Here is a 23,682-nt window from a genome sequence, read left to right on the forward strand (position 1 = left end):
GAAAGAGAAAACTTATTGCTTGAAGATAGTTGTAATTTATTATCTTGTAAAGCGTTGTAAGTTAAGAAGGTGGAAAGTACGTGATTATCAAGGATATGATATAAAACGAAGAATACATGCCACTTCTCCTGTGTGAGGGTAAAGGCTATTGCCATCATCGTTGTAATAAAGAGTATGATGGGGGAGGATCTATCTTTCCTTGACTTCCATTAACTATTCAAATTCACACGTACGGTGAGGTGCGATGAAGTCAGGAGGTTCTTCACAATCAAAAGCATGTAATCTTGTATCTAAATACACCTCATTGATTTCTTCTATTTATCAAACTACGTGAAGTGCGTTCGTTACAAATGACAAGAGTTTCATATAACATTGCAACCGTAGGATATTAGCCTTAGGATATTAAGATAGAAAATTAACCAAAAGATTTGCTATTCTAAAGCTATTTGATATTATTTTCTTCTAATTTTAAATCTCATATATTCAAAGGCTTACAGTTATTACTGCCGACAAACGTGTTCAAACTTTCCATTAAACATGAAATTCATTTATTAAGACATCAATTGCTGAAAGTCTAATGCCATTTTAAAACCGTAAACGATTATCTATTTCCTTTTCGATTCTAGGTCTCGCGTATCGAAACATTTACATTTACATTAGTAGCAACAAACATATTCAAACCTTCCAATAAATTTAAGATTCCTTTACCAAGGTATGAACTAAATGTTAAATACCATTCTAAAGTCATTAAAAATCGCTCTTCTTTTGATTCTAAATCTCGTATATTCGAGCATTTACAAATATTACTACAAACAAACACGCTCAAACATCGCAATAAACTTAAGACCAGCTCGTCCAGTTATTACTCCGAAAGACTAATACCATTATAAAGCTATTGAGAGCTATTTATTTTCTCTTTTAATTCTAAATCTCGCGTATTCAAACATTTGCAATTACTGTTACTAGCAAACGCGTTCAAACTTTCCAATAAACTCAAGATCCACTCATTCAGCTATTAGATACTCTGAAAGTCTAATAACATTATAAAGCTATTGAAAGTCATCTGTTTGCTCTTTCGATTCTAAGCCTCGGATGTTCAAACATTTGCAGTTATTGTTAGAAACCAACTCGTCCAAACTTTCCAACTTTCCAACTTCTGATCGATCCACCAATACGTTGGCCTTCCAAATTTTTCAATATCTTCAACAACATCAAACTCCATCGGGATCCTCGGTTCATTATCAACCGTATCAGCTCTATCTTCGTCTCTCGACAAAATCAACTTCATTTCCCCGTTCCCAGGACTCCTCCTTTTTTCCTTATTCTACAATTCCTCGTCGTGAACGACGGATTAAGGCAATATCATGTTGGAAGAATTCGTTAGGGACTCTCGGACTATAGCGTTCGATACAATTAGCCTGCGAGCCGCTAACGAGCCGCGTTGAACGATGAATGTAACGTGAAACAAGGAAACGAAATGAAACGAAACGAAACGTGCACACTTATTACTCGTGTCTGTACTCTCGTCACATGTAAATTATAGTGATTAAGGTCCGCGCGGTTAACGAGCCTCGGGGGAATTCACAATCGGCTGCCTAATATCGCGCGGCTCACCCATATCCATTTACGTACGCGGCGAGTCCTTGTTCCGTTGATTGCAGGATCGCGCGTAAATTCTGATAATTGCGATGTGCAACATTTCCCGACTTGAGACGTGGACGGTTCCGCTCGCTTCTTTGTTGGTTTTGTATTGCAGAACGAGATATAAATGCGCTGTTAAGCGTAACTGGAGTACCGGTCGTAAGTATGCGGATAAATTAACCGATTTGTGATGACAATATTGAAATTTAATAAAAGTTTGCGGGTTGATGATAAATTAATAGTTGAGCTTCATAGAAGTTAAAATGGTTAGCTATATTTTTGATTAATTTCTTAATTTCATTGTATAGGTACATTGATGAACATTGAGTTCTCAAAAAAGAAATGACACGTATAAATTCATTCGTGGCAAGGATAATTGATAGTAAATTTTAAAGTGAATAAGAAAATAGAAATATTCTGTTTAATAGATTTAAATAAAATACGACGGATATTTGTAACATCATTACATTTCTACATTTTTCAATTTATATAGCACTTTCTATCTTTCCATGGAATCAACATACGTGCTATAAATTTAAATTACCTAATAGAGGGCATTCATTTATTTTATTATCTATTGTACGTACCACAGCATGTTATTGAAATATTTAGTACTTGTACCAAAGTTGGAAATCTTTCCATCGGTTTAGAAGAACTTTCTTAATCTGACTTGTAATCGTCAGAACTTACTTGAGCGGTAAAAATTGAATTATAAGTCGTAATAGAAATTTTGTAGATTTACGACGACGTAGCTTCGAAGATTTCAGAACTCTTTGATGAAATATATGGTTTCCCTTCTTGCGTTATATATTGTTTCAAAGATTTTACAGAGGGCGAGTAGAAAAATTTGGTCAATTAACAAAGAACAAAGATATTGCAGCGAGTTGAAGATGTAAATCGCCTGTGTTTAAGAAATATCATATGTTTGTAATACGCTTAACGATTATACAATTTCTTTTCATTGACTTACTCGTACAATGTTAAAGACTGCGTTCTGCTTTTTAAATTTCAAAACGAGCCATTAGTAATAGTAGGTACATATTAGAGCTGGCACGTACAGAGACACATCTTAAATAATTTTTTATTCTGTCGAACAAACGAGGTCGCCAACAATTACTCAAATGGCAAACAGTCGACAACGTTTCATTATGCGTATCAACGTCACGTTTCATTTTTCTTGCACTTATAATGCTTTTTGAAATAAATGAAACATCACATCGTAGTATCATGATTGCCGTGGATGAACGCGAGTTTATGCGTATAATTAATGCAACCTCGACGTGTATAAAAGTAAAATGTCAGAAGTGGCAAGAAAAATTATTCGAAGAAATTGTCACGACCTGAAATGGAATCGCGATAAAACGAACGGTGTGTTACACAAGTAAAAAGGTGACGCCTACAGAAACATTGTGGAACTGGATGTCTTTGATTCACTGGATTAATCTACTGCGGTTGAAGAAGGTTGAAAGAACCTTCTATATAGAGTTCGAAAGGTTTCTCTTCCTTTTTGTGCTCTTTTTAAGTACTCGACAAAGAGTGCTTTGTCACTCTGTCTCACATCTTTATTTTCCTCGTCCTTTTTTTAAACTAGTTGAGGAAAGCTTTCAATTCTCATTTAAGAAATAGATAAATAAATAAATATATATATATTACACTTTCTTCGAATAAAAATATTTATGAAAAAACAAGAGGAAATTAAATATTAATTATTGAATGAGAAAATTATTACGAATATATAAAATACGATGGTTGAGTAAAACATGCAATCGACTGGAAAGAAGTTAGCGTATTTACTTTATTATTTTTAACAAATGTAATATCGTAAAATTAATACTATTAGTATTAAAAATGATTTGTTGTAAATAGTAACAGAAAATGTTAAAAGAGTAGTTTACAAAGGATTCTTAAAATCAAAAGGAGAAAATGAACTGAATATCTGGTTTGTAATTACAGAGTATAAAAAATTATAAGGAATTTCTCACGTGTCACGAAACAAATATGAAGCGGTCATGATCACGGGAAGTTTGTATAAAATTTTAAGTCAAAGATTAATCGATCACATTAATCTACAATGATAAAATTTAATTGCTTCATAATTATCAGACTAACCAACAAACATTTATGGGATTTCAAACATCGAGCAAATTAAAGAAAATTCCAAGTACATCGTTAATACTCGTTGTAATATCCATTGGATTCTATTTCTTTAGGCCTGTCTTTTAATTCATAAAAATATGAATTCATGCAAAATATTTGTGCATACACAGTATCGCATAGTACAATACATAACGAAATCTGTTACAATACGAACATCGAAGAAAATAGCGTTACATTTCGAAGCAGACGACAAGAAATCGAGGAGAAAATTTATTACGCAATACGAAGTTGAAATGCGAACAGGAAATTACTAAATTAGTGCTTAGCGTTAATTACGGACATGTGGCTCCAAGGAAATCAAGCAATTGTCATAACAGAGTTCTATAGCAACGTCTAACCGAACAATCGATGTTTCAATTGAAGAGAATCTTCTCTTGCAGGGTTAAACGCAAAATATTGTAAAAAGAAAGATAAGATATTTTTACTGCGGAACATTTTATGAAATAATTCGCTAAGTTCTCCTAATTGATTACATATAATGGAAATATTTGATATTTTTGCACAGTGAAAGAACTTTTTTTTCTCAGATGTTTTAGAACTATACAGACAAAAATTAAAACATCAAAAATAATTACTTGGTAATACGAGAAATTAAGTGATATTTATTTACAATATTAACACTTATACGTGTAATAGTGCGACTAACGAAAAACATATAACAATATACTTAACACAACAAACAGAAATATTAAGAAAAATATATAACAACAATAGGGTATATCTTATATCAGTTATATGCTTTTAATAATATTTATCAATACTTACCTAGCGACATTAAAAATTGATTAATACTCGCTTCTTCAATGAAGATATTTCTTCTTCAGTTCTAAAATACTATTACTATACTCTGTTCGTTTAAATGAAGTAGAAAGTCAGCATTACCACGCACTATATATCCAATTCATCAAACTGTTGTTATTGTATGTTAAATATAAAAAATGATCGTCCTTGAACGCTGAAAGATAGAACCATCAGTCAGTCGATCTAAATGGATAAATTATATGCTTAAACTGAAACTGTTTCCTTGATTCAATCGTATGCTTACGTATGCTTTAAACTGTGAAAGAAACGGGATTCGTAATTGTTTCGAACGTACAGTAAACTGTACAGTGAACTGCGCTCAAAGAACAAAAATGGTTCCATTCGGTGAGCAACAAAACGGAACGATCATACGCATCGTGACTGTGTAAAATTTTGCCATGAAATTACCACGAATCCTCTCTACATTCCTGACACACATTACCAAGAATCGATCGCGTGTCTCGAAGCGTTCACCGGAATACGTCCGAGACTCTCGAGAGGATCTCGAAGCCTCTCGATCACGACCTACATATTCCGTGTTTATAATGTTCAGTTCGCGAAAGTTGTTGAACAACTCTTCCGAATTTCTTTTTTACCTTAGAACTTCCTTCTCGTGTGTGACACATAAATCAAACAGTTTCTCGGTGCGTCAGGCAAGTTGCATGGAAAATCTTCGTTGAATAAAATCGTTCAATAAAATTCAGGCAACGTTTTATTTCAAAATGCTACAGCGCGAACTTTGGCGAAATCTAATTGTTTCACGGTTAGCAGACAGCGGGCATTTACACGTTTGTGAGAGATTCAAAGACGCGAAAACGAACACGGTGCGCGTAATACATAGAAACATATGAAATATAAATTACGAGATATCCAAAGTTATAATATTTAGTAGTAGCTTTTAGTTCGGTAGGAAAAGTTGATTTTTATATCAGAAGAGTTTTCTACTAATCGCTTAATATACAAATCCTGTTTATGAAAATGTTACAATTTTTTGTAATAAAAGGCGAGTATTAAGCACTAGTTTGATAATAAAGATACGAAGCAAATGGATCTCGCATCGTACGATCTTCCTTACTTTCCCAGCCGTACATTCTCACCGGTAAGTCATAATATTTCATTGCATGCGAACTTTGGAAGGTTTCCCGTCGGACGATAAAAGAAACGGGAGAAGGGGAAAAAGGAAAAACGAGTGAAAAGGTTACGTTTACCAGGCGATGCTTCCGGTCACTGTTACTTTCCATGAATCTCCATCGATCGATGTGATCCTGATGGACGTTTTCGCGTGCGTACGACCGTTCTGGATGGAAAGCCGGAAATAGTGGTCATCCGCAAAGACGGCAGCGAGGCCTTCGAGAGGCGTCCACCTCCGGCGGAGATGAAAGTTTCTGCAGTTCTGCCAGCCGTCACGAACAATTAGAGCGCAAGATCGTCTCGAGAGAAGCGCTGGTTGCAGCAACCGCGTTCCTCGAGCTGCAGCTCGCTTTCCCAAGTTCTGGGTCACCGGGTCTTCTGTTCGTCGACTCAGGCCAAAACAGAAGTAAGACTCAGGTAAGAGGCCGTCAGGCCGGTCTTATAAGTTCGAAACCGTGTCCATCGAATCGATTGCATCTGCTGAAAGATGCTTCTTTTTTCCCCGTTCGCGACTGTCACCTTTTCACCGATTGACATCGTTCTCTTGACCTTTTCGCCTGGAATTTAATACGTTGTGTTTGATCGGATAAGGATTATATGGGGAAAGAGAACAGATTGGTTCAAATGTATTTTCTGTTTCCGAAGAAAAGTTAGCTGTAGAGAATGCGATGCATGGCAGACTGAAAGTCATAGTGGCGCAAATGAAAATGTTGGATATTTGTTTTTCGTTGTGTATTTTAATACTTCGAGGTATTAATTTGCATTTGGTCTTGTACTTCAACTCGTAATTATTTATTTAACACTCAGTTGACGTTGTTGGGCTATAGATTGCTATGTGACAATTATATTTAGAAACTATCGATATTGTTGAAAATTCGCAGCCAGAGATGGATGTTCGGATATACACGGTGTCCTCGAATGTTTATATCACTCATGTTAGGTAATGAAAAAGGAATTTTCATACAAGAAACTTGCAGTTAATACGCGAGTATCTAAGTAATTTTCAAACTCATCGTTTCTCGAAACGAAGCCTTACGTGAAAAAATATTATTCTTTCCTTTGACTTATTTTTGCAGAGTCCACGTTCGGCCCAGTTTTACTACGATTTTCCGGACACCCTGTACTTGACTTGATTAGATCAAAGACACATGCCTGTGCGCTATTAAAAGGAGTAAATATATCGCGACGAATAAATATGAACGAAACAATTCATGTAAAATTGAAGAAATTAAGAATATTGTTTCGTTATTCACTTCTATTTCATTTTATAAAATACTACTGTTCTGTAATATTTTTTTTTACCACACGTATTATTAGACACACGTGTTAAATGGATATAAAGGAGTTTAAAAATAGATATTTTTCTACGATTAATAAATTTTATAATTGTTTAAAAATAGATATCTTTCTACAATTAATAAATTTTATAATTGGTATATTGATTACCTTTAGTAATATTAACCCCTGCTGGTTTGATTTTTATTACGATCGCATGAAGTCATCTCTCATCAAACTACAAATCCAGCCGACTTTATTTGGTAAGATGATTTATACTTCTCGATGAATGCAAGAAATGTGCCTGAAGTTATATTGCTTGAAGGGATATTACTTTCTCATTAATTTTCATACGAGATCATACGATGGCGATAGGCTACAACGATCAAAAACGAAACAAATCATAAATCATTATTTCTAATGTTCTATATCGTTTTATGAAGAATACGTATGTTTATAATGTGAATATTTTCAATATCTAATTCGAATTTCCGGAAATTCTGAACATCCTCGCGTAGAATTTAGAAAGCTAAACTGTCGTAAAGAGAGGACTGCGGCAAAACTGAGGAAGGTATGAAGGAAATAAATGCATTTGTAAACATGCTCCGGAAAAATCCAATTTCCTGGTAAAAGTAACACGTAGTCGATATAAAAGTTTAAACAGCATGCTGTAAAAATGTGTTTACGTCCATGGACTCCCTCGCATTTTGTTTGGAATTTCTCTAAACTAAGCAAAACTATTTCCTGAACTCTGTTTACAATGAGTTTCAGCAGGAATTTCTTTGCTCTGCAAATTTGATGTGAAAATGGAAACGAACGAATTAAAAGTTTAATTAAAAACACAATTTTAATCCTCTTTGTTTTTGTAATGTAGTATTTCGCCGACAATTACTGTTAATTATTCGAGGAACAAAACAGAAGAACAAGCGATTTCTATAGTTTAATTTTAGATCCAATACGAAATAAAATTATCAGACAAATTTCCATATGATTACTAGATTTAAGAAATTCTTTGATCCAATTAGAGGCAAAGAATGTTCTCGAAAAAGTTTTGTTTTCTTTGTAATAACCAAACTTTTGAAGTTTTGCTAAAATCACTTGTAATTCTTAATAATTTTTTTATTCTATTAATAATATATAAATTTAATCCATAATTTTTTCATTCCAAATTGATTAATGTTTTAAAATACTTTCCAATTTATATAGTATGAAAAACATACTTGAAATAATATTCTTCGTTAACAACTCTCGTTTAATCAATGCCGATGAAACAAATGGTTAACATTAAATAGCGTAAACAAGAAAGCAACGACTGACATTAGATAAGATCGAACTAGCAGAGTCACCCAAACACAACGACTTTAAACACTAAGACATCTTTAGCAAAAATTATAATTATTTTATCATCTGTCATCTCATTTGCTTTAAAATGGAATGTACAAGTAAAATTTATTAGAGTTTTTCATTAAACGTGAATAAGTAGATACCTATGACATGTAAGTACATCTGTTGAACGTTATGATCTTAGAATGATGGAAATATGTATTTCTAATCAAACTTTATAGATTTTATATAGTCATCAGCTATCATTACATACAAACACGAAGATACAGAAATAGACATATTCCTTGTCTTAGTTTTAGTTTACTAACACGTTTCATATTCACTTGTAGCAATATGTACCATAATTAATTATCACCAAACGGAGGTGTTCTTCCAATATAATTCTGAAAATATCACACAAATACAAAATATGTAATCGAGTTACGCGAAATAACAAATATAAAATGTCCCCAAAAAAGTTCCTAATCATAAGAAAATCTCGAGCAAAATTTGATGAATTAATAGTTGATTTTCCCCCGCACGAAGAGGCTTCCGGTCAGTCGTTGCCGACACGAAGAAGAGGAAACGCGTCGTAAAATGTAATTGCCGGCTGCGTGGCCGGGTATTGTTAACGCCCCGACGATTTTCTCTTCGCTATTCGCTCGAACGATTACTGTTCTTCCTTTCTCCCTCTTTCACCCGTTTGGAACAATGAGCGTTTCCTCTTTTTCGATTTCTGTCGCTTTCAATTCGCCGACGTTCGCATGCGCCCGCGTAAAGGGACTTCCGTCGGCCTTATGGAAATTCCTGTGTACTTTGCATGTCTCCAGCCACGCCTGATTAGCATTGAACGAGAACAATACGAACGATAGAGGACACTTTGGCGTTTCGTTGTTTGTACTCTATTCCTCTCAATCGACGAGTCTCTCCCCCCGTTAAATTATTTAATTTCTTTCGTTGCGATCACAAGGCTTCTGGTCTATGTTTCTTGTAATGGGTTGTCCGAAAAGTTTCTTTCGTTTCATAAAGTGATAATAGATGAATAACAATTTCTGTTTTATATTATTTTATTGAATTAGGTATGATCCATTTCGTTCTATTTCTATTATTATGTTCGTGCATAATTCGATAAACTAATATAAAACAAAGAACATTGTGCGTCTATTATTTCTTTATAAGACGAAAGAAACTTTTCGGACAACCTAATAGCAATTTTTTTAGATCGGTGCGAATGTAACGTTAGTCGTTGTGTTTTCAAGTAGAATTATAAATATAACATGAAATAAAATTGTTTGTAAGAATTTACCTGAAAGTAAGTCTTGGACAACGTTCCTCTAGAATTGACTCTATAAATATGCCCAATATATTTTCGGGCACTCACTATCGTCGATTTCTTAGACTCGTGATGTGTTCAAAAAATTGTTTGTAAAAATTAATTCGAAAAATGAATCTTCTAGAATAAGTTTATAAGTTATAAAATGAATTTTCTAAAATAAGTGTTTTAATGTCATTACTTTAATTAATAAAATAGTTCTATTTACCAAGAAGAGCGTCATAGTCCATACATTGTTCCAATGCTCTTTTCGATAGCCAGTGACACGCATAAATTTTAATGAAGAATGTAATCGATCATTTTCCAAAAGGCCGTTACTTGAATCCTAAAAGAAAAGAAATTCCTTCGTTGTGAAATGATCAAGTTACCAATAATTTTAAATCAGAAATTTGTGGTAGTCTCCTTCGAAATCCAAAAGCGATCGACTCAGACCAATCAGATTTACCTTCCAATCGAGAATCGATAAAACCAAGGGACGATCTCAACAGCGAAAATGTATTGTATAATGCATCGTCTGCGGCAAAAATTCTGTATTTAATTAAAGTTCGTTGCTCTTCGTTTACACACGGTGGCTGACCTCTGGCATCGACCGGTGCCGTGGTTCGACCTTAATCGTGACAGGAAGTTTCGTGACCGATACAGATACGGATTCAGTCGCGAGATACGTTCGTGGCATGCTTGGAACACAGCGTGGGCGTCGAGCGTTTGTTCGTCTCGTCATTCATAGCTGCGAGCAGAGAAGTTTCGAGGCTGTAAAAATCTGCAGTACAAGTACCAGTCGCTGATTATTCGTCATCACGATCGGAATAACGTTCTCGTAATCTGTTCCCTGGACCGTCTTAATCGAGATTATCAAGCTATTCCAAGAAGATCTACTCCTTGTGGGAAGAAATCTATGAGAAAAATATCGATCTCAATACGTATCAAGGATAGTTATTGTGTTGCACGATTATGCTAATCATCGTTAAAGGAAGAATCTCGTCGATGAAGTCTACTAGACCTACATCCTCCGAACGATCGAGTTTACAGGATGTAGGATATGTTTCAAAACGAACAAGCTTCTAACGGACCGTTTAATTGGTTGCTTTGTAAGTAGATCGCGGAAGTTTGTGCATTTACGGGGAAATTAAACGTGTAAAAATGCAGAGATTGTATATAATACTCGGAAATATTCGTAATGTTCGAAGCGAAGTACTCGTTGTACTATGTAGAAGATGATATGGATCTTTGTCTTAGTTCTGTTTCTTTTCTTTTCTTTCTTTTAATTTAAATTTGCATAAACACTCGTAGTTTATTTATAATATGGAATTACGGTATATCACGGTGTGGGTTAATCTCTTCACTTCAAACATAAAATGATTTGAAGTTTGGTGTATTTGATGTTAGAGATATCACGTGATATATAGATAAAATATTTTTCATAAACAGCTTCCATATCTTTTGAAAAATCTAGATGAAATTCTAAGGACGACTAAAGATTTGCAGTTTTCATAGCGAGGCTTGAGACTTGTGTATGTAAATTCTGTTCTTTTGGAGCAAGTTTCTCAATGTCCCGCAAGCACTCCAGCTATGGAATACTTCTCAGGGACCAAATAATACACAGTTTAATGAATTGGCCCAAATCAGCGCGTGGGATTAGAAAGATTCACGATCGAATATTAATAAAGACAAACTGTACTTGTATCAAGTACCTATTTTTAACTTGTATCGTGGGGCAAATTACTAAACAGGTACCACTGCATGTTATTAAATATAAATTTCATGATATTTCAATGCCTTGATTCAGACAGAAAATTAACACTAAATAGTTAAGCTACGATGTACGTATAGTTTCAGTCAATACATTATATTTGTAGTTATGTGTGAAAAATGTCACAAGGAATCTGCGAAATAAATCGAAGAATTATTTTTTCAGACAAAATATTTAGAAATAGCTGTGTTGCCCAATATTATAACTGCACGTATCTTAAATTGTTCTCGTCTATTTAAAAAATCCAGTAAACTATCATTCGATCCCGATCATAAACGTGAAAAATTTTCAAAAATATCCTGTTAAACTGTATCAAATTCTATTACCTGTTCATGAAAAGAAACTGTAAGAAAGCGATTCATAAAATAGACTGAAAATATTTCCAGATATTTAATAGAAGTATTAAGAAATCTTCATTACAGCCTTTAATTACACGAAATACTATCTGTACAAGCATCGCGATTCTAGTTATTCGTTTTCTTCCTCGTTCTTTCTCTTATCCTTCGGCAGTACGATCGAAGAGATTCTTCAATTAACGACGAGGAAACTAGTAAAACACGGTAATACAGAGTATATGAAATCGAGTGAGAACTAACAAGAAGGTGCGTGCAAAATGCGTTATGTTTTACACGATTCCCAGACGTGACGAACGACCGTGGAATTTCATGCAATGGCTTTCACACGCACGGCCCGTGACCAATTGGATCAAAGGATTTCCAAGGATCTGTTGTTAATCGATCTGTTCTGATCTCAACATCGTTGCATCACGGAAGGACGATGCTACATCTCACGGTCGTGCACGCTAGTCTGGTCACGAACCGATCTAATCTACTGTAATCGTTGAAGCTTCTCTGATATCGGTCTCTCCTCGAAACCGATATTAGCACTTTTTGCCTAATTTACGAGTTCACCGTGGATGAAACCGTAAACCAGGTCATTCGTGTATTGCCAGTGCTGCCAATTTTAGAAAATATTTCCACCAACAGCACCGAACTCTCGGCAATGACGTCGGATCGTCGAATCTATCATTTCGTGAAAAATTTTGTTGTCGGAATAACAGGAAATTTCTCTTCCATTTTACACAATGCTCCCTTCGATTATCAATGGAATATGGAATTGATAAATTATAAATCAGGCACGTTTTCGTTAACAAGTTTGGAGCATTTTCTGAAGTGAATCATTTTTATTTCATTCGTCGAATATGATCGGATCGGAATATGGTGGGATTGTCTTGCTTCTGGCAATTAGAGTTTCGAGAGGAACAATGATTTTCTGAAGTAGATAAATATTTTAGTCGTGGCATTATTCTCTTGTAACAACGTTGAAACTGTAATTGATTATATTTAAAAATGAAAATTATTATTATGATATTCTTACTTCTCCCTTTCTTTAACTTTTGAACAGGAGTGTGTACGAGTGTCGTCCTGTAATGTATACTTCGATGTTTCATTCTTAGACAGATGGTATATTATTAAAGCGATGTGATGCAATTAAGTAGATATGTAGAGTATAATTATGTTTTCATTTTGATAAAAGTCAGCATTACTTTTATCGGAGCTGCGCTTGCATACTTTTAGTAATTGCAAGTACAAAAAATGTAAAAGCCAAATTGTCCTGACAAATCTGGTATTTCTAGTACTAAGTAATATCAAAGAAGATAATATTGCAAACATTGACTGATTGTAAATAGATTTTACATAGAACTACCTAGAAGAGCATGGGTTGAATCTAATTTTATTTCTTCGTTTATTTTGTTATGATATAGAAATAAGATTTATATCATCAGCATGAATGAAATACTTAATTGAATTTAATCTTTTTATTTGCAAATCTACTTGCAATTATTATTACACGTAACATATTAAATACTTACGAAAATACCACTATTTCTAGAGAAAATACGTGTATTACATGATGCATTATTCGTACTTACTAAATTTTATATAATAAGTTACACGGTTTTGTACCGATTGGCTGACTCAATTGCATGAAATACCGTTGCATGTTGTTGTAACATAGGAGAAATCTGTTACTGTTATAATCGTCGTAATATATCATCGTATAATCATAATGGTCATTATTGTTTTTTGCTTGCATAATGTACGTAATTTATTTGCATATTTCGTTAGTGATCATTAATGGTAAATGAGCAGTATATAGAGGTGATAAATGAGCGAATGCAAATTGACGTGTCGATTATAGTTACGATGATACGACGATTGAAAGACAAAAAGATTGATTTGATAACACGTACAATAATGACAGCCAAGCAGATGTATATGTTGACAATAATTTTTTATATTTTTATCCCATTAAAATGAAACGGTTTCTTATATTGTTTCATAATTTTTATAATAATATAGTGATCTATGAACTTATATGTTGTCTGTTTATCTCTCATATCGTATTATCGTATCAGCTCTTATGATGTTATTAAATGATTATAGTTAAGTAATTAATCATTATTGCGTTTACGAAATGGCATAGCAAGAGTTCATTTGTGTCGATCAAAACAGAACGTGACAAAACATGTTTTAATGTTATATCTGCTCTATATGAATTGATAAAATTGAAACAGTAAGTAAACAACAAAAGATCAAAGCAAGAATAAGAAAACAAGAACAAGAAGTAGATTTGTGAAATAAATTCTTCAATAATTCAGTGTCCGTTTTAAATAAATGTTATATCCAGATGTTGTAATATGAAAATTATCTTCCAAATAAATGTTAGATGATCCTTTTTTAATCAATCAATAAGATTGGCGTAACGAATAAACAATACAAATGACAAAGCCAATAATACCAGAAAACAGTTAGAATCGTAGAAAATTAATTTATCAATTTATCAAATCATTCGTTATTTCTTTCTTTGAATGATTGATACATGAATACGTGTTCTAAATATACAATTTACAATTTTCCTCATATTATGAATAATTTTCCCGAATGATTAAAATTAATATGATGTCATAATTTTAACGCTTATGGCCACGCGATAAAAGAGTTGCTACAAGAAGAACTGCGATTAAAAATTATAATTAAACCGTAAGAGATTGTAAAATGGTAATTAAAACGATAACAGGTTAAGGCACAACAAGTGATATTTAGCTTTAATATCCAATGAAGGGGTAATATTTCATCTAAAAAGCTGCTAAAAATGTCATAACAGTCTTTTCATCCTCTTCTCTTTCTGCAATCGTATTACGTAAATTAGATCCAGCAGAAAGGTTAATAGATTGTATCCAGATTTACAGGAAGGTTAAACAGGAAATTGTTAATGAACTCTTCGCGTCCTGCGATCGCAGTTCAATGGTGCGTCGTATGGTGCAATTATTCTGGGTAATCGCTCGTAAATCGTATTATTCGAAAAGCATTAAATTTAGGAAGATAATCGTTGATGCGTGTATCCTCGCGTTTAAGTCCAAAAATTATAGAACCTAAGAAATTTAAACTCGTAAACGAAGTTTGGAATTACGAAATACACGGAGGCTTCGAAGATGCCATTACGAATCTTTGATTTATTTCCAGAAAGAGAAATAACAATAACTTTCTCCAAAAATATTTTTAATTCTGGTCCTATTTTATCACACTTTCTGGGAATAAGTTTGATATTTATAACTAAATCTCCCAGGTTTCCTTAGGTTTTACTATTGTTTCACGACACTTCATACGAAAGTAAACTAACAAACATCAAACGATCATCATTGGTCGTATTTTATTTGTGTAATTATAGGTCCTGACTCTGTAAGTACAATTTGATTATTTCAATTATTTATCTGAATAAACTTTCTAAAAAATATCTTTAAAATGACCTATATACGTATATTATAATAATGAATATAATATACACAGATAATAGTATTTCAGCATCCTTTAACAACAATCTCACATCGATAAGACTGTTTATAATATATTATTCGCATTGTCATTAAAATTTATCACAAACAAGGTATCAAAAATAATTGCTAAAATAGAAAATCCATAAGCAGCAACAATAAGTACACTGTAAATATTTATGCATTTATAAATACTAAAAATAGAAAAATTTGCAGAATGTACGTAATTAAATATTGAAAATAAAGTGCGCGCCACAATATACAGCGGACGAAAGAAATGTCTATTTAAGTTCCATTTGCTTAATTATGTTCATAAAGACAATCGTATAAACGTTCGCCATTTACGTACAAGCATCAAATTAAAGAAAACATCAAATTAAGTAAGCGAACGTGATAACACATTCTAGTTGGCCAGACTTTTTATTCCGATTCCATGTTTCTAATTATATTAAAAGAAAACCCGAGTTTCCATAAACATCTTACTTCCGCTAATAAAACTAACAAAACATCAAATCAAGCATAAGCATAATCAAATAAGCCCGGTCGAAGCAAAGAGAGATGAAAGAATTGAATAGCAACGCCTTCAAATATCATGAATAGGTCATTAATTCTGAATCTTATGATCGCGACAATTTCAGATGGCCAAGTGAAAGTGTTAATTTTCAATGATCGTTGAATGTTGATTTAATGAGGGAGAAAGCAGATCGAAAGGATTCCCCGTAGGCAAAACGGCATTACCACCTTTAATTAAATCATAAGACTTACTCGAGCTTCCTCTAATCACGTCGATCGCCGAGATTTCGCGTTTCGTGCGATTAAACCCGTCTAATTACCTTTTGACAATGATCGAGGGGGACGTAACGAGTCTTCGTCGTGATCGATTCGATCGGATAACCGGTCGACACGATCTCGAAGCAATTTGTGGCGCAAGATACGTGTAATCCTCGTGGAATCTTACACTGGTCACCTTACAACAACGTTGTAACTCTATCCTAATAATTAACGGAATCGAATTAACCGTTCGATGAAAATGCTTGTGGCGAGAACGCAATAAGTATGACAAAGGTGCATATAGGTGTCTGTGTTATGTGGCATCTAAGGTGGAACTAAGGATAATTCACAATGGACGATTGTAATGGAGCTTGTGAAATGATCGCGTTCATCTTGATGGATCATCGAGGAAGGTCGGAACGTTTGAAAGCGTTGCTTCCTATTTTTACAGGAAGTGCAGTCTGCCTGTAACCCAAGAGAGAGTTGCTTCAGATTTGTGAATTTAACGCCAGAATTATCATTAGAGCGGAGGATATCGTTCAATTCATAATTTCCGAATTTAATTTTCGAAAATAATTTTGGAGATTTACGTACGTCGATTTTTAGGAATTCAAATGACAAGTTTGCGCTTTGGGGATTTTGGTTGATAGATTTGCAATTTTTAGAAGAATTTGGATGACAGACACACTTCTGGAATTGAATAATTTTTACTAAATTATTACGGAAGAAGGCTTTCTTCTCTCTTACATTATGTATTTTTTCATCTATCCTTCATTCCGTTCTCTTTGGAACGCGTTTCATATTTCAATTCTTTATAGTTTTAATATTAATAGAATGTATGTACATATTGGTGAAATATTCGAAATCGGTGAGAATTAAATATAAATATTAAACTGTTATATGTAAATATTATCGATGAAGGAAATTATTACTGACATTTATGGAATTATGACGATGTACGAATATATTAGTTCTTGCATATGTAAAATGTACAGAACGAGTATTACAAATCTTTTACGGTAAAGAGCAACTTCGTCTTTAATGTCTCGTAATATATTAAGTTATTGCATACATTAGGTAGGCATTAGGTACATGGCAAGTATTAGAATTTTTTTATGGGAAAGGCCAGCATCGTTTTTAATATGTAAATTTCATGTTAAATGTAAATTTTCTACGCATATGATGTGTAACGACTTTGATTGAGTGGTATAGTATTATGTATTTAACTTTGAATAAATTTCAATTTTAATCTTGACAAATTGGCAAATTGTTCTTATATTTCGCCGAGGAAATTCTCTTTCGGCTAAATAACATGGAATGCACGTAACGAACGCTTAGATTACTTCGCTTGGAACGTTAGAAGTGTAAAAAAAGAACGTGTGAACCGGATGCCCGAGATTATAATGATTTACATGACCACCCAATGTTTCGCTACCGATATTCATCGGTAATCCAATAAATTATTGCTTTGATATAAGCTTCATACATACGTAATTCAATGCCCCTTGAAATTGATAATAATACGTTGATATTAAAATCGCTATAAATTACAATTTAGGAACAGTCTAAATATTTCATTAAATTTTATCCATTACGTCGAAGAATTTTCGCGTGAATAATTTCTTTGCAGTTTTATTACTCAAAGATATATTCTAATCGAACATAGTGTAGGATGTTCTGAATATATTGCAACTTTTGAATGTATTAAAATTATATAGAATAAAATAAGACGATAATGAAATAAAAATCTAGTAAATATGGTGCTAGTGATTGCAATAAATAATAAGATAAAAATAGTATATAAAACATAGCAAGTACATAATACGATATCTTCATTATATTAATATCTTTAAAAGAAATACAATAAACGAAGCGTACACATCGATCTCAATGAAATCTTGAGAAAGATTAAAACGTTCGATGTCGATAATTGCTTCCTATTTTAGCAGGAAGAATAACGTCTTACCAATTGAGGATTAAGAAGAAAGAATAATTGAGAATTAAGGACTTGGATTTAATTGAATAATAAGGGGCAGTTGAAACGAGGAAATACATGTGTTAACGGTCACAGATAATGTATTCTATTATGCTTGTTATAAAAATATAATAAAGACTAATGAAATCTTAGAAAAGATTGAGACATTTGATTGCAATTGTTCCTTCGTATTTTACAGGAAGTGTACCGTATTCCTTAAGAAGCAACCATTCTAGATTCGGATTCGAGTTAATGCGAAATTGAAATAATAAAGTGTGTAATTTCATTCATACACGTGGTACAAAGTTTTTGTTGAATATATGATAGAATATGAACATTTTGATCGCGGTGAAATCCGAGGTCGAAATGATAAATCGAAATCACTGCCTCCCATCTTTCAGGAAATGTATCGTTATCGTAACTTGAGAAAGAAGTATACACATAATTAGATTACAAGGCGATGTAACATCGTGCAAGTAATAAAGTGAGATGATTTAATTATCGCGTAGAATATATTACGACTATTATAACGGTAAATATGATTTCGGTGACTTGCTACTGATAGAATTATATTTTTCAAATTTATATACAACTCTTTGGTAAGAATAATTTGAACGAAAATTTTACTCGACATTTTTCACTTATTTTCACGTATAGAATAATTTCCCTCTGATTATTCGTACCTAATCGGTAACTAGACCGAGTTTAGTTTACTTGACAAATTTTCAAAGTAAATTTTCTCGAAAAAATTTTCTTCTATATTTTCTTCGTATTTCTTCATAAATTATCATATCATATTCGCTTTTAAATTGCATTCGACCGCACCCTGATGATGTTATGACTATCTATATTCTCGCTCAATATTATGAGCAACGATATGCAATTAATAATAACAAAATGATCACGTGAATTATCTGGAATAAAAAGATTCGAGAATTAAGTGAACCAGGAAGGGAACAAAAGACGTCAGCATGGCGACACTTGACTAGCACTTCTGCTAATGAGACGTCGAGGTTCGAATTAACGATCACGTTGATTAAGAGGTCGACAGGCTTCTCGGCCAAGATCAACGATCTTCTTGGCGGAATCGAAGGCCTTCGAGGTTACCGTCGGTCATCTAGAAAGTTGCCGCTCCCATCGTTGTCGCAAGAAGAAAGAAACGGAAGGAGAATCGCAAGAAGCAGTTTCTTCGCTTTCTTCGTCATGAACGTTGACTTGCCTCTTTTAATACGATCGTGTCTTGAATTCGTTAGATCCAGGACTGGACGTTATTCGAATAATTATTCAGAATTTGATTTTAAGCATTGTTCGCCTCGTTGAATAACAATATCGCTAGAAAAAAAATCATTTTAATATTTGCTATTTTAATTGATTTCACCAGGAAAAGAAATATATTTTTCTACAGTGTATTAGATTTGTACTTCAACATATAGGGTTCTGATCATTTTTATCAATAGACCGCAGGTGTTCACGCATTTATGGGAAATTTTCACTATGACGCGATCCTTGGACTGTTATTTAACTTTGTTCTCGTTTTGGCAAGCAAAACATTTTTAATGTTTTAAAGGCGCGTTTAATATATAACAAAAGCCAGGAATTATACATATCGGCAACAAGTTTTTTCACATATTGCTCAAAACTGGAGATATATTTCAATGTCAAAGTAATAGGATTGAATAAAAGATGTGACCGAAAGGTCACAGCAGGGTTAAAAATACAGAAATGCGTAGAACGTACATAATATGTAAAAATATATGAAAAATTCAAAGTACCGTGCTCGTTATAATATGTGGTAGTAGAAAAACACGTCTGACTCTGCTCCGAAATACGAATTTGTATAAATACCCGCAGAATATTCTTATTTTACTAAACAGTGTTTATAAAACATATAGTTGCATATAATAAATCGTTTCAACAGAGCGTAATTCAGTCACAACTTTACAATTATTTTGTTCTTCGTTATCGTAATAATCGTAACTGATGTACGATATAATAGAATATAATGGCACGATGAAATGGATGTTTGAAATCTAATATGCAGTAAGGAAATTGATATTCATAATGGACGAAGCTTGTGGTATTTTATTGTTTGAATAGTTCGTCGGATTGTTTAATTTCCCCAACTATGTGTTCCTTTCGGCCATTAATTCGCAATTAGTTCTTATACGATTACCACATACTATTATCACAAATCTATCAAAATGTCCAGATACATTGTATAAGCGGTAGAACATGTTACAGAATAAGCGAAAGATGACGTTTATAAATGCCTGTGGAAATTAGAGAGTTAATAAACAAGTTAAAAAGCAAATATCAATCTCTTGCAAATGTAGCAATCTGTTAGCTCACGAGTTACCAAGCTGTGAAATTCATGCATTCTATATCGAAACTGCGAAATTCATACGTTTCAATTGCCACAAATCTACGAAAGTTTGCCGGCATTTAGAAGCGGCAGTGCATATCACGGAATAAGAAAAAGATGACATTTATAAATGGCCATAGATATTAGAGAGTTAATAAGGAAGTTGAAAAGAAAATATCAATCTCGTCGAAATGTAGCAATCTATCAGCTCACGAATTACCAAACTCTGAAATGCATCGACTATCACCGCGCATCTACCAAACTTTACAGATATTTGTAACCATTAATGCACGTTGTAGAACAAGTAGAATATGACGCTTATAAATGCCGTTGGAAATTGAAGGTTTAATAAAAATGGAAAAAAAGTTAGAAAGGAAATAGTAATTTCGTCCAAGTGCACCGCTCCATCGGCTCGTGTATTACTAAACTCTGAACAATCTCGAGATTCTAGTCTTGATTAATCGATTTAATCTGCTTCTACTATGTTAATACCATGCTCGTGTTCCAATGATCTACTTCAGACCTTACGTACGCTTATCTATGACTCGTGTTCGTCGTATGCGATTACCACGAAGCAGTTGCAACGATGCAAAGAGTTTCGATTTACGGGCAAGTTCTCTCGAAGCAATCGGATTACAGATGGTAAGCAATCAGGCTGAAGTAATGCAACATGGAGGATCGAGTCGTGATAAAGACATGATAAGGCATACTAGCGTAGCAGAGCAACATGGAGCGTGTCTCTCCGAGCCTGTTCGACACGACAATGACGATTGGATGCAATATTAATTGGACTTGCTTTCGACGTGTTTTATTTCGAATTATTATTAAACGAGCCTGAGAAATCCAAGCTACCAGAAATGGATCGTTCTATGGAAGATATGTCAGGTTTCAAGCAATTTAGATTTCAATCTTGTTGAGATGAATTTATTAAAATTCATTCTGTTCCGCTTATGTACATGATCTTTTAACGTGTAAATTATTTTAAGAGGAACTGGAAACGAAGAACATAGGAAAAGATTCTATCCTCAGTTTCTACTTTTCTATTCTATTGTATTCTAAGAATATTTTAATTTAAAGAACGATCATTTTTATAAATCTTGAATAGATCTAAATAGTCGGTGAGAAAGTCCATTGAATAACGTAGAAATTACTTAAATTAAATGCACGATGTTACGAAGAAAAACGAAAATTCATATGTACCATACCTAATATTATGATGTGATAGATTTTGCACGTTTTTCTTGTGTTAATACACAGTTTTACTTACAAAAGACGTAATGAAGTTGACAAGAGTATTGTTAACTGTTTCATGTTGGAGAAAGCGGATGTTGCAAATGTCAATATGCAGTAACAGCAATGTAAATTCCAATGAGATAAGAATTTATGGATATATATATGATGAAAGGGTTAAGACCAACTTCCGATCCTATATAGTAAATCATTTTTCTTTTCCCACGTATGAAGAAATTTGCATCTCGTTATACGATTTCTTAATCTTTAATTGATTCGCGTCAAAAAGTCTTTTAGCATCAACAATCTTATTAAAATAATTCATTTTATTACATCATAAGAATAAAAGCATTATTTTATTTAAATTTAATTTATGTAATAAGTTCGTACACCCCTTAATGCTACATCGTAACGAACATTATAGAAACAAAAGTGTTGGAACTTGAAAAAGAAATTTTGGAAGTGTCAGAATAAAAATTTACTCAATCCATCTGAAAAAAAATTAAATGCATAGAACCCGGTAAAAACACGGTTCATTGAAAATTAATGGTATGACCAAATATTTAGCTGTTGTAGCCATTGTAGATATTATATAAAGGATTTTTGACGTTTCTTTTAACACTTGCGCGAACGAAATTTGCACAAGTTAATACATATTACGTTTCTGAAATATATTATATGTTTTCTTCTTTCTTCTTTCTATAAAGATTCAAGAAATCGCATCTTTATTAGATGAAAAATTCTGTGTAAAAAATATAAATCTATCGACAGTCTAATATTTGCGGTTATATAAAGATGATCGTAGAAGCTACTTTTGATATCTATATTTTTCACTATTTTGACATGTGGTATTTGAAACAGCTTCCGCACATGACTAGATGAGTTCGAACATACTACTTTCGGAACACCTTTCCCGGCAATGAAAGTATCAAACGAGGTTCACGATTTTTAATGACATGGAATCCAATGAGCCATTGGATCATCTGCAATCTTATGAGGCGGAGAAAGGAGTCGTTACAAATATCAACCAGATCGAGATGCTTCCTGGTGAATGTCGATTGATTTAAAATTTGATAGATGCCTTATATAACTTCCTTACATGAATCTTTAATAGTAGTTATTTTAAAATTTGATTTATTCAAAATTTACATATATCTCTTCTATGCGATAGAATTTTCATTTCATCTTATTCTTCGTGGAAAACTTAACATTTAGATTATACCAATAACTGAGATGTAATACGAAGAGACAAACAACTATTTCATATATCTACTTTATTCATTTTGTAACTTTTAGATTCCCAAAAATGCTGCACTGTAAATTTATTATTATTAGTAATTGCGAAGAAATTTGCATTGATATTTTACGTTTACGATGATTGAACAATTCTGGTAAATTCTACTTAATTCGAATATTTATAATCTTGTAATATATATGGAATATTTTCTTCCAAAAATTGTTTTCTTTTTTCTTTAATAAAAATCTTAAAATATACCTAAATTCTACTTAATAAGTTTGCTATATATGTGTGTAAATTATTTAAAAATTCCTTACTTTAACAAATTTTTTATTTCTTATTTTTCTTGATAGAAATCATAAAATATACCCTATAAATTTTATTTAATAAAATATTCCTGCACATGCCATCAATACTATACTACAACATCATACTAATATTAATAAATAAATTCGAAATTCAAGTCGCAACGAGGGTTCCAAGAAATTTCGACGTTCTAATATAGACATATTACGGACACGAATAACGGAAAACCGTAAATGCTATGTACCAATGATCCTATACCAATAGTCTGATTGAATATGCAAATTATGAAATCATAGCGAATTTTTTTTAAAGCATCGTGATTACGTGCTTAAGTTAAAAATAATCTCTTACGAGGCTCACACTTTGTTCTCGTTTAACCTGAGCTATAAAGTATGACTCGATCGTCAACTATCCACGAGATTTCTGAACGAGTCATAAAAGTAGTCGTAACTTCTGTTCTTGCGAAGGGGAACGGTAACCACTTGAAGAATTATGAATTATCTGCATAGAAATCGGGATTTGTGTTAGAAAGAGTAATATTGATTCTCTACGCTT

The 23,682-nt window shown here is 33.0% G+C and overlaps 2 protein-coding genes across 6 annotated transcripts in view; one reads left to right on the forward strand and one right to left on the reverse strand.

Annotated features, from left to right (window-relative positions):
- Window positions 1-23,682, forward strand: part of LOC126915304 (heparan sulfate 2-O-sulfotransferase pipe) — a 120,615-nt gene that overhangs the window by 74,443 nt on the left and 22,490 nt on the right. The window lies entirely within an intron of this gene.
- LOC126915150 (glycogen-binding subunit 76A) overlaps window positions 1-23,682 on the reverse strand; it is a 156,633-nt gene that overhangs the window by 10,330 nt on the left and 122,621 nt on the right. The gene's annotated exons all lie outside the window — the stretch shown is intronic.

The sequence above is a fragment of the Bombus affinis genome, chromosome 1 (genome assembly GCF_024516045.1).
Source record: "Bombus affinis isolate iyBomAffi1 chromosome 1, iyBomAffi1.2, whole genome shotgun sequence".
In the NCBI taxonomy this organism is placed as follows: domain Eukaryota; kingdom Metazoa; phylum Arthropoda; class Insecta; order Hymenoptera; family Apidae; genus Bombus; species Bombus affinis.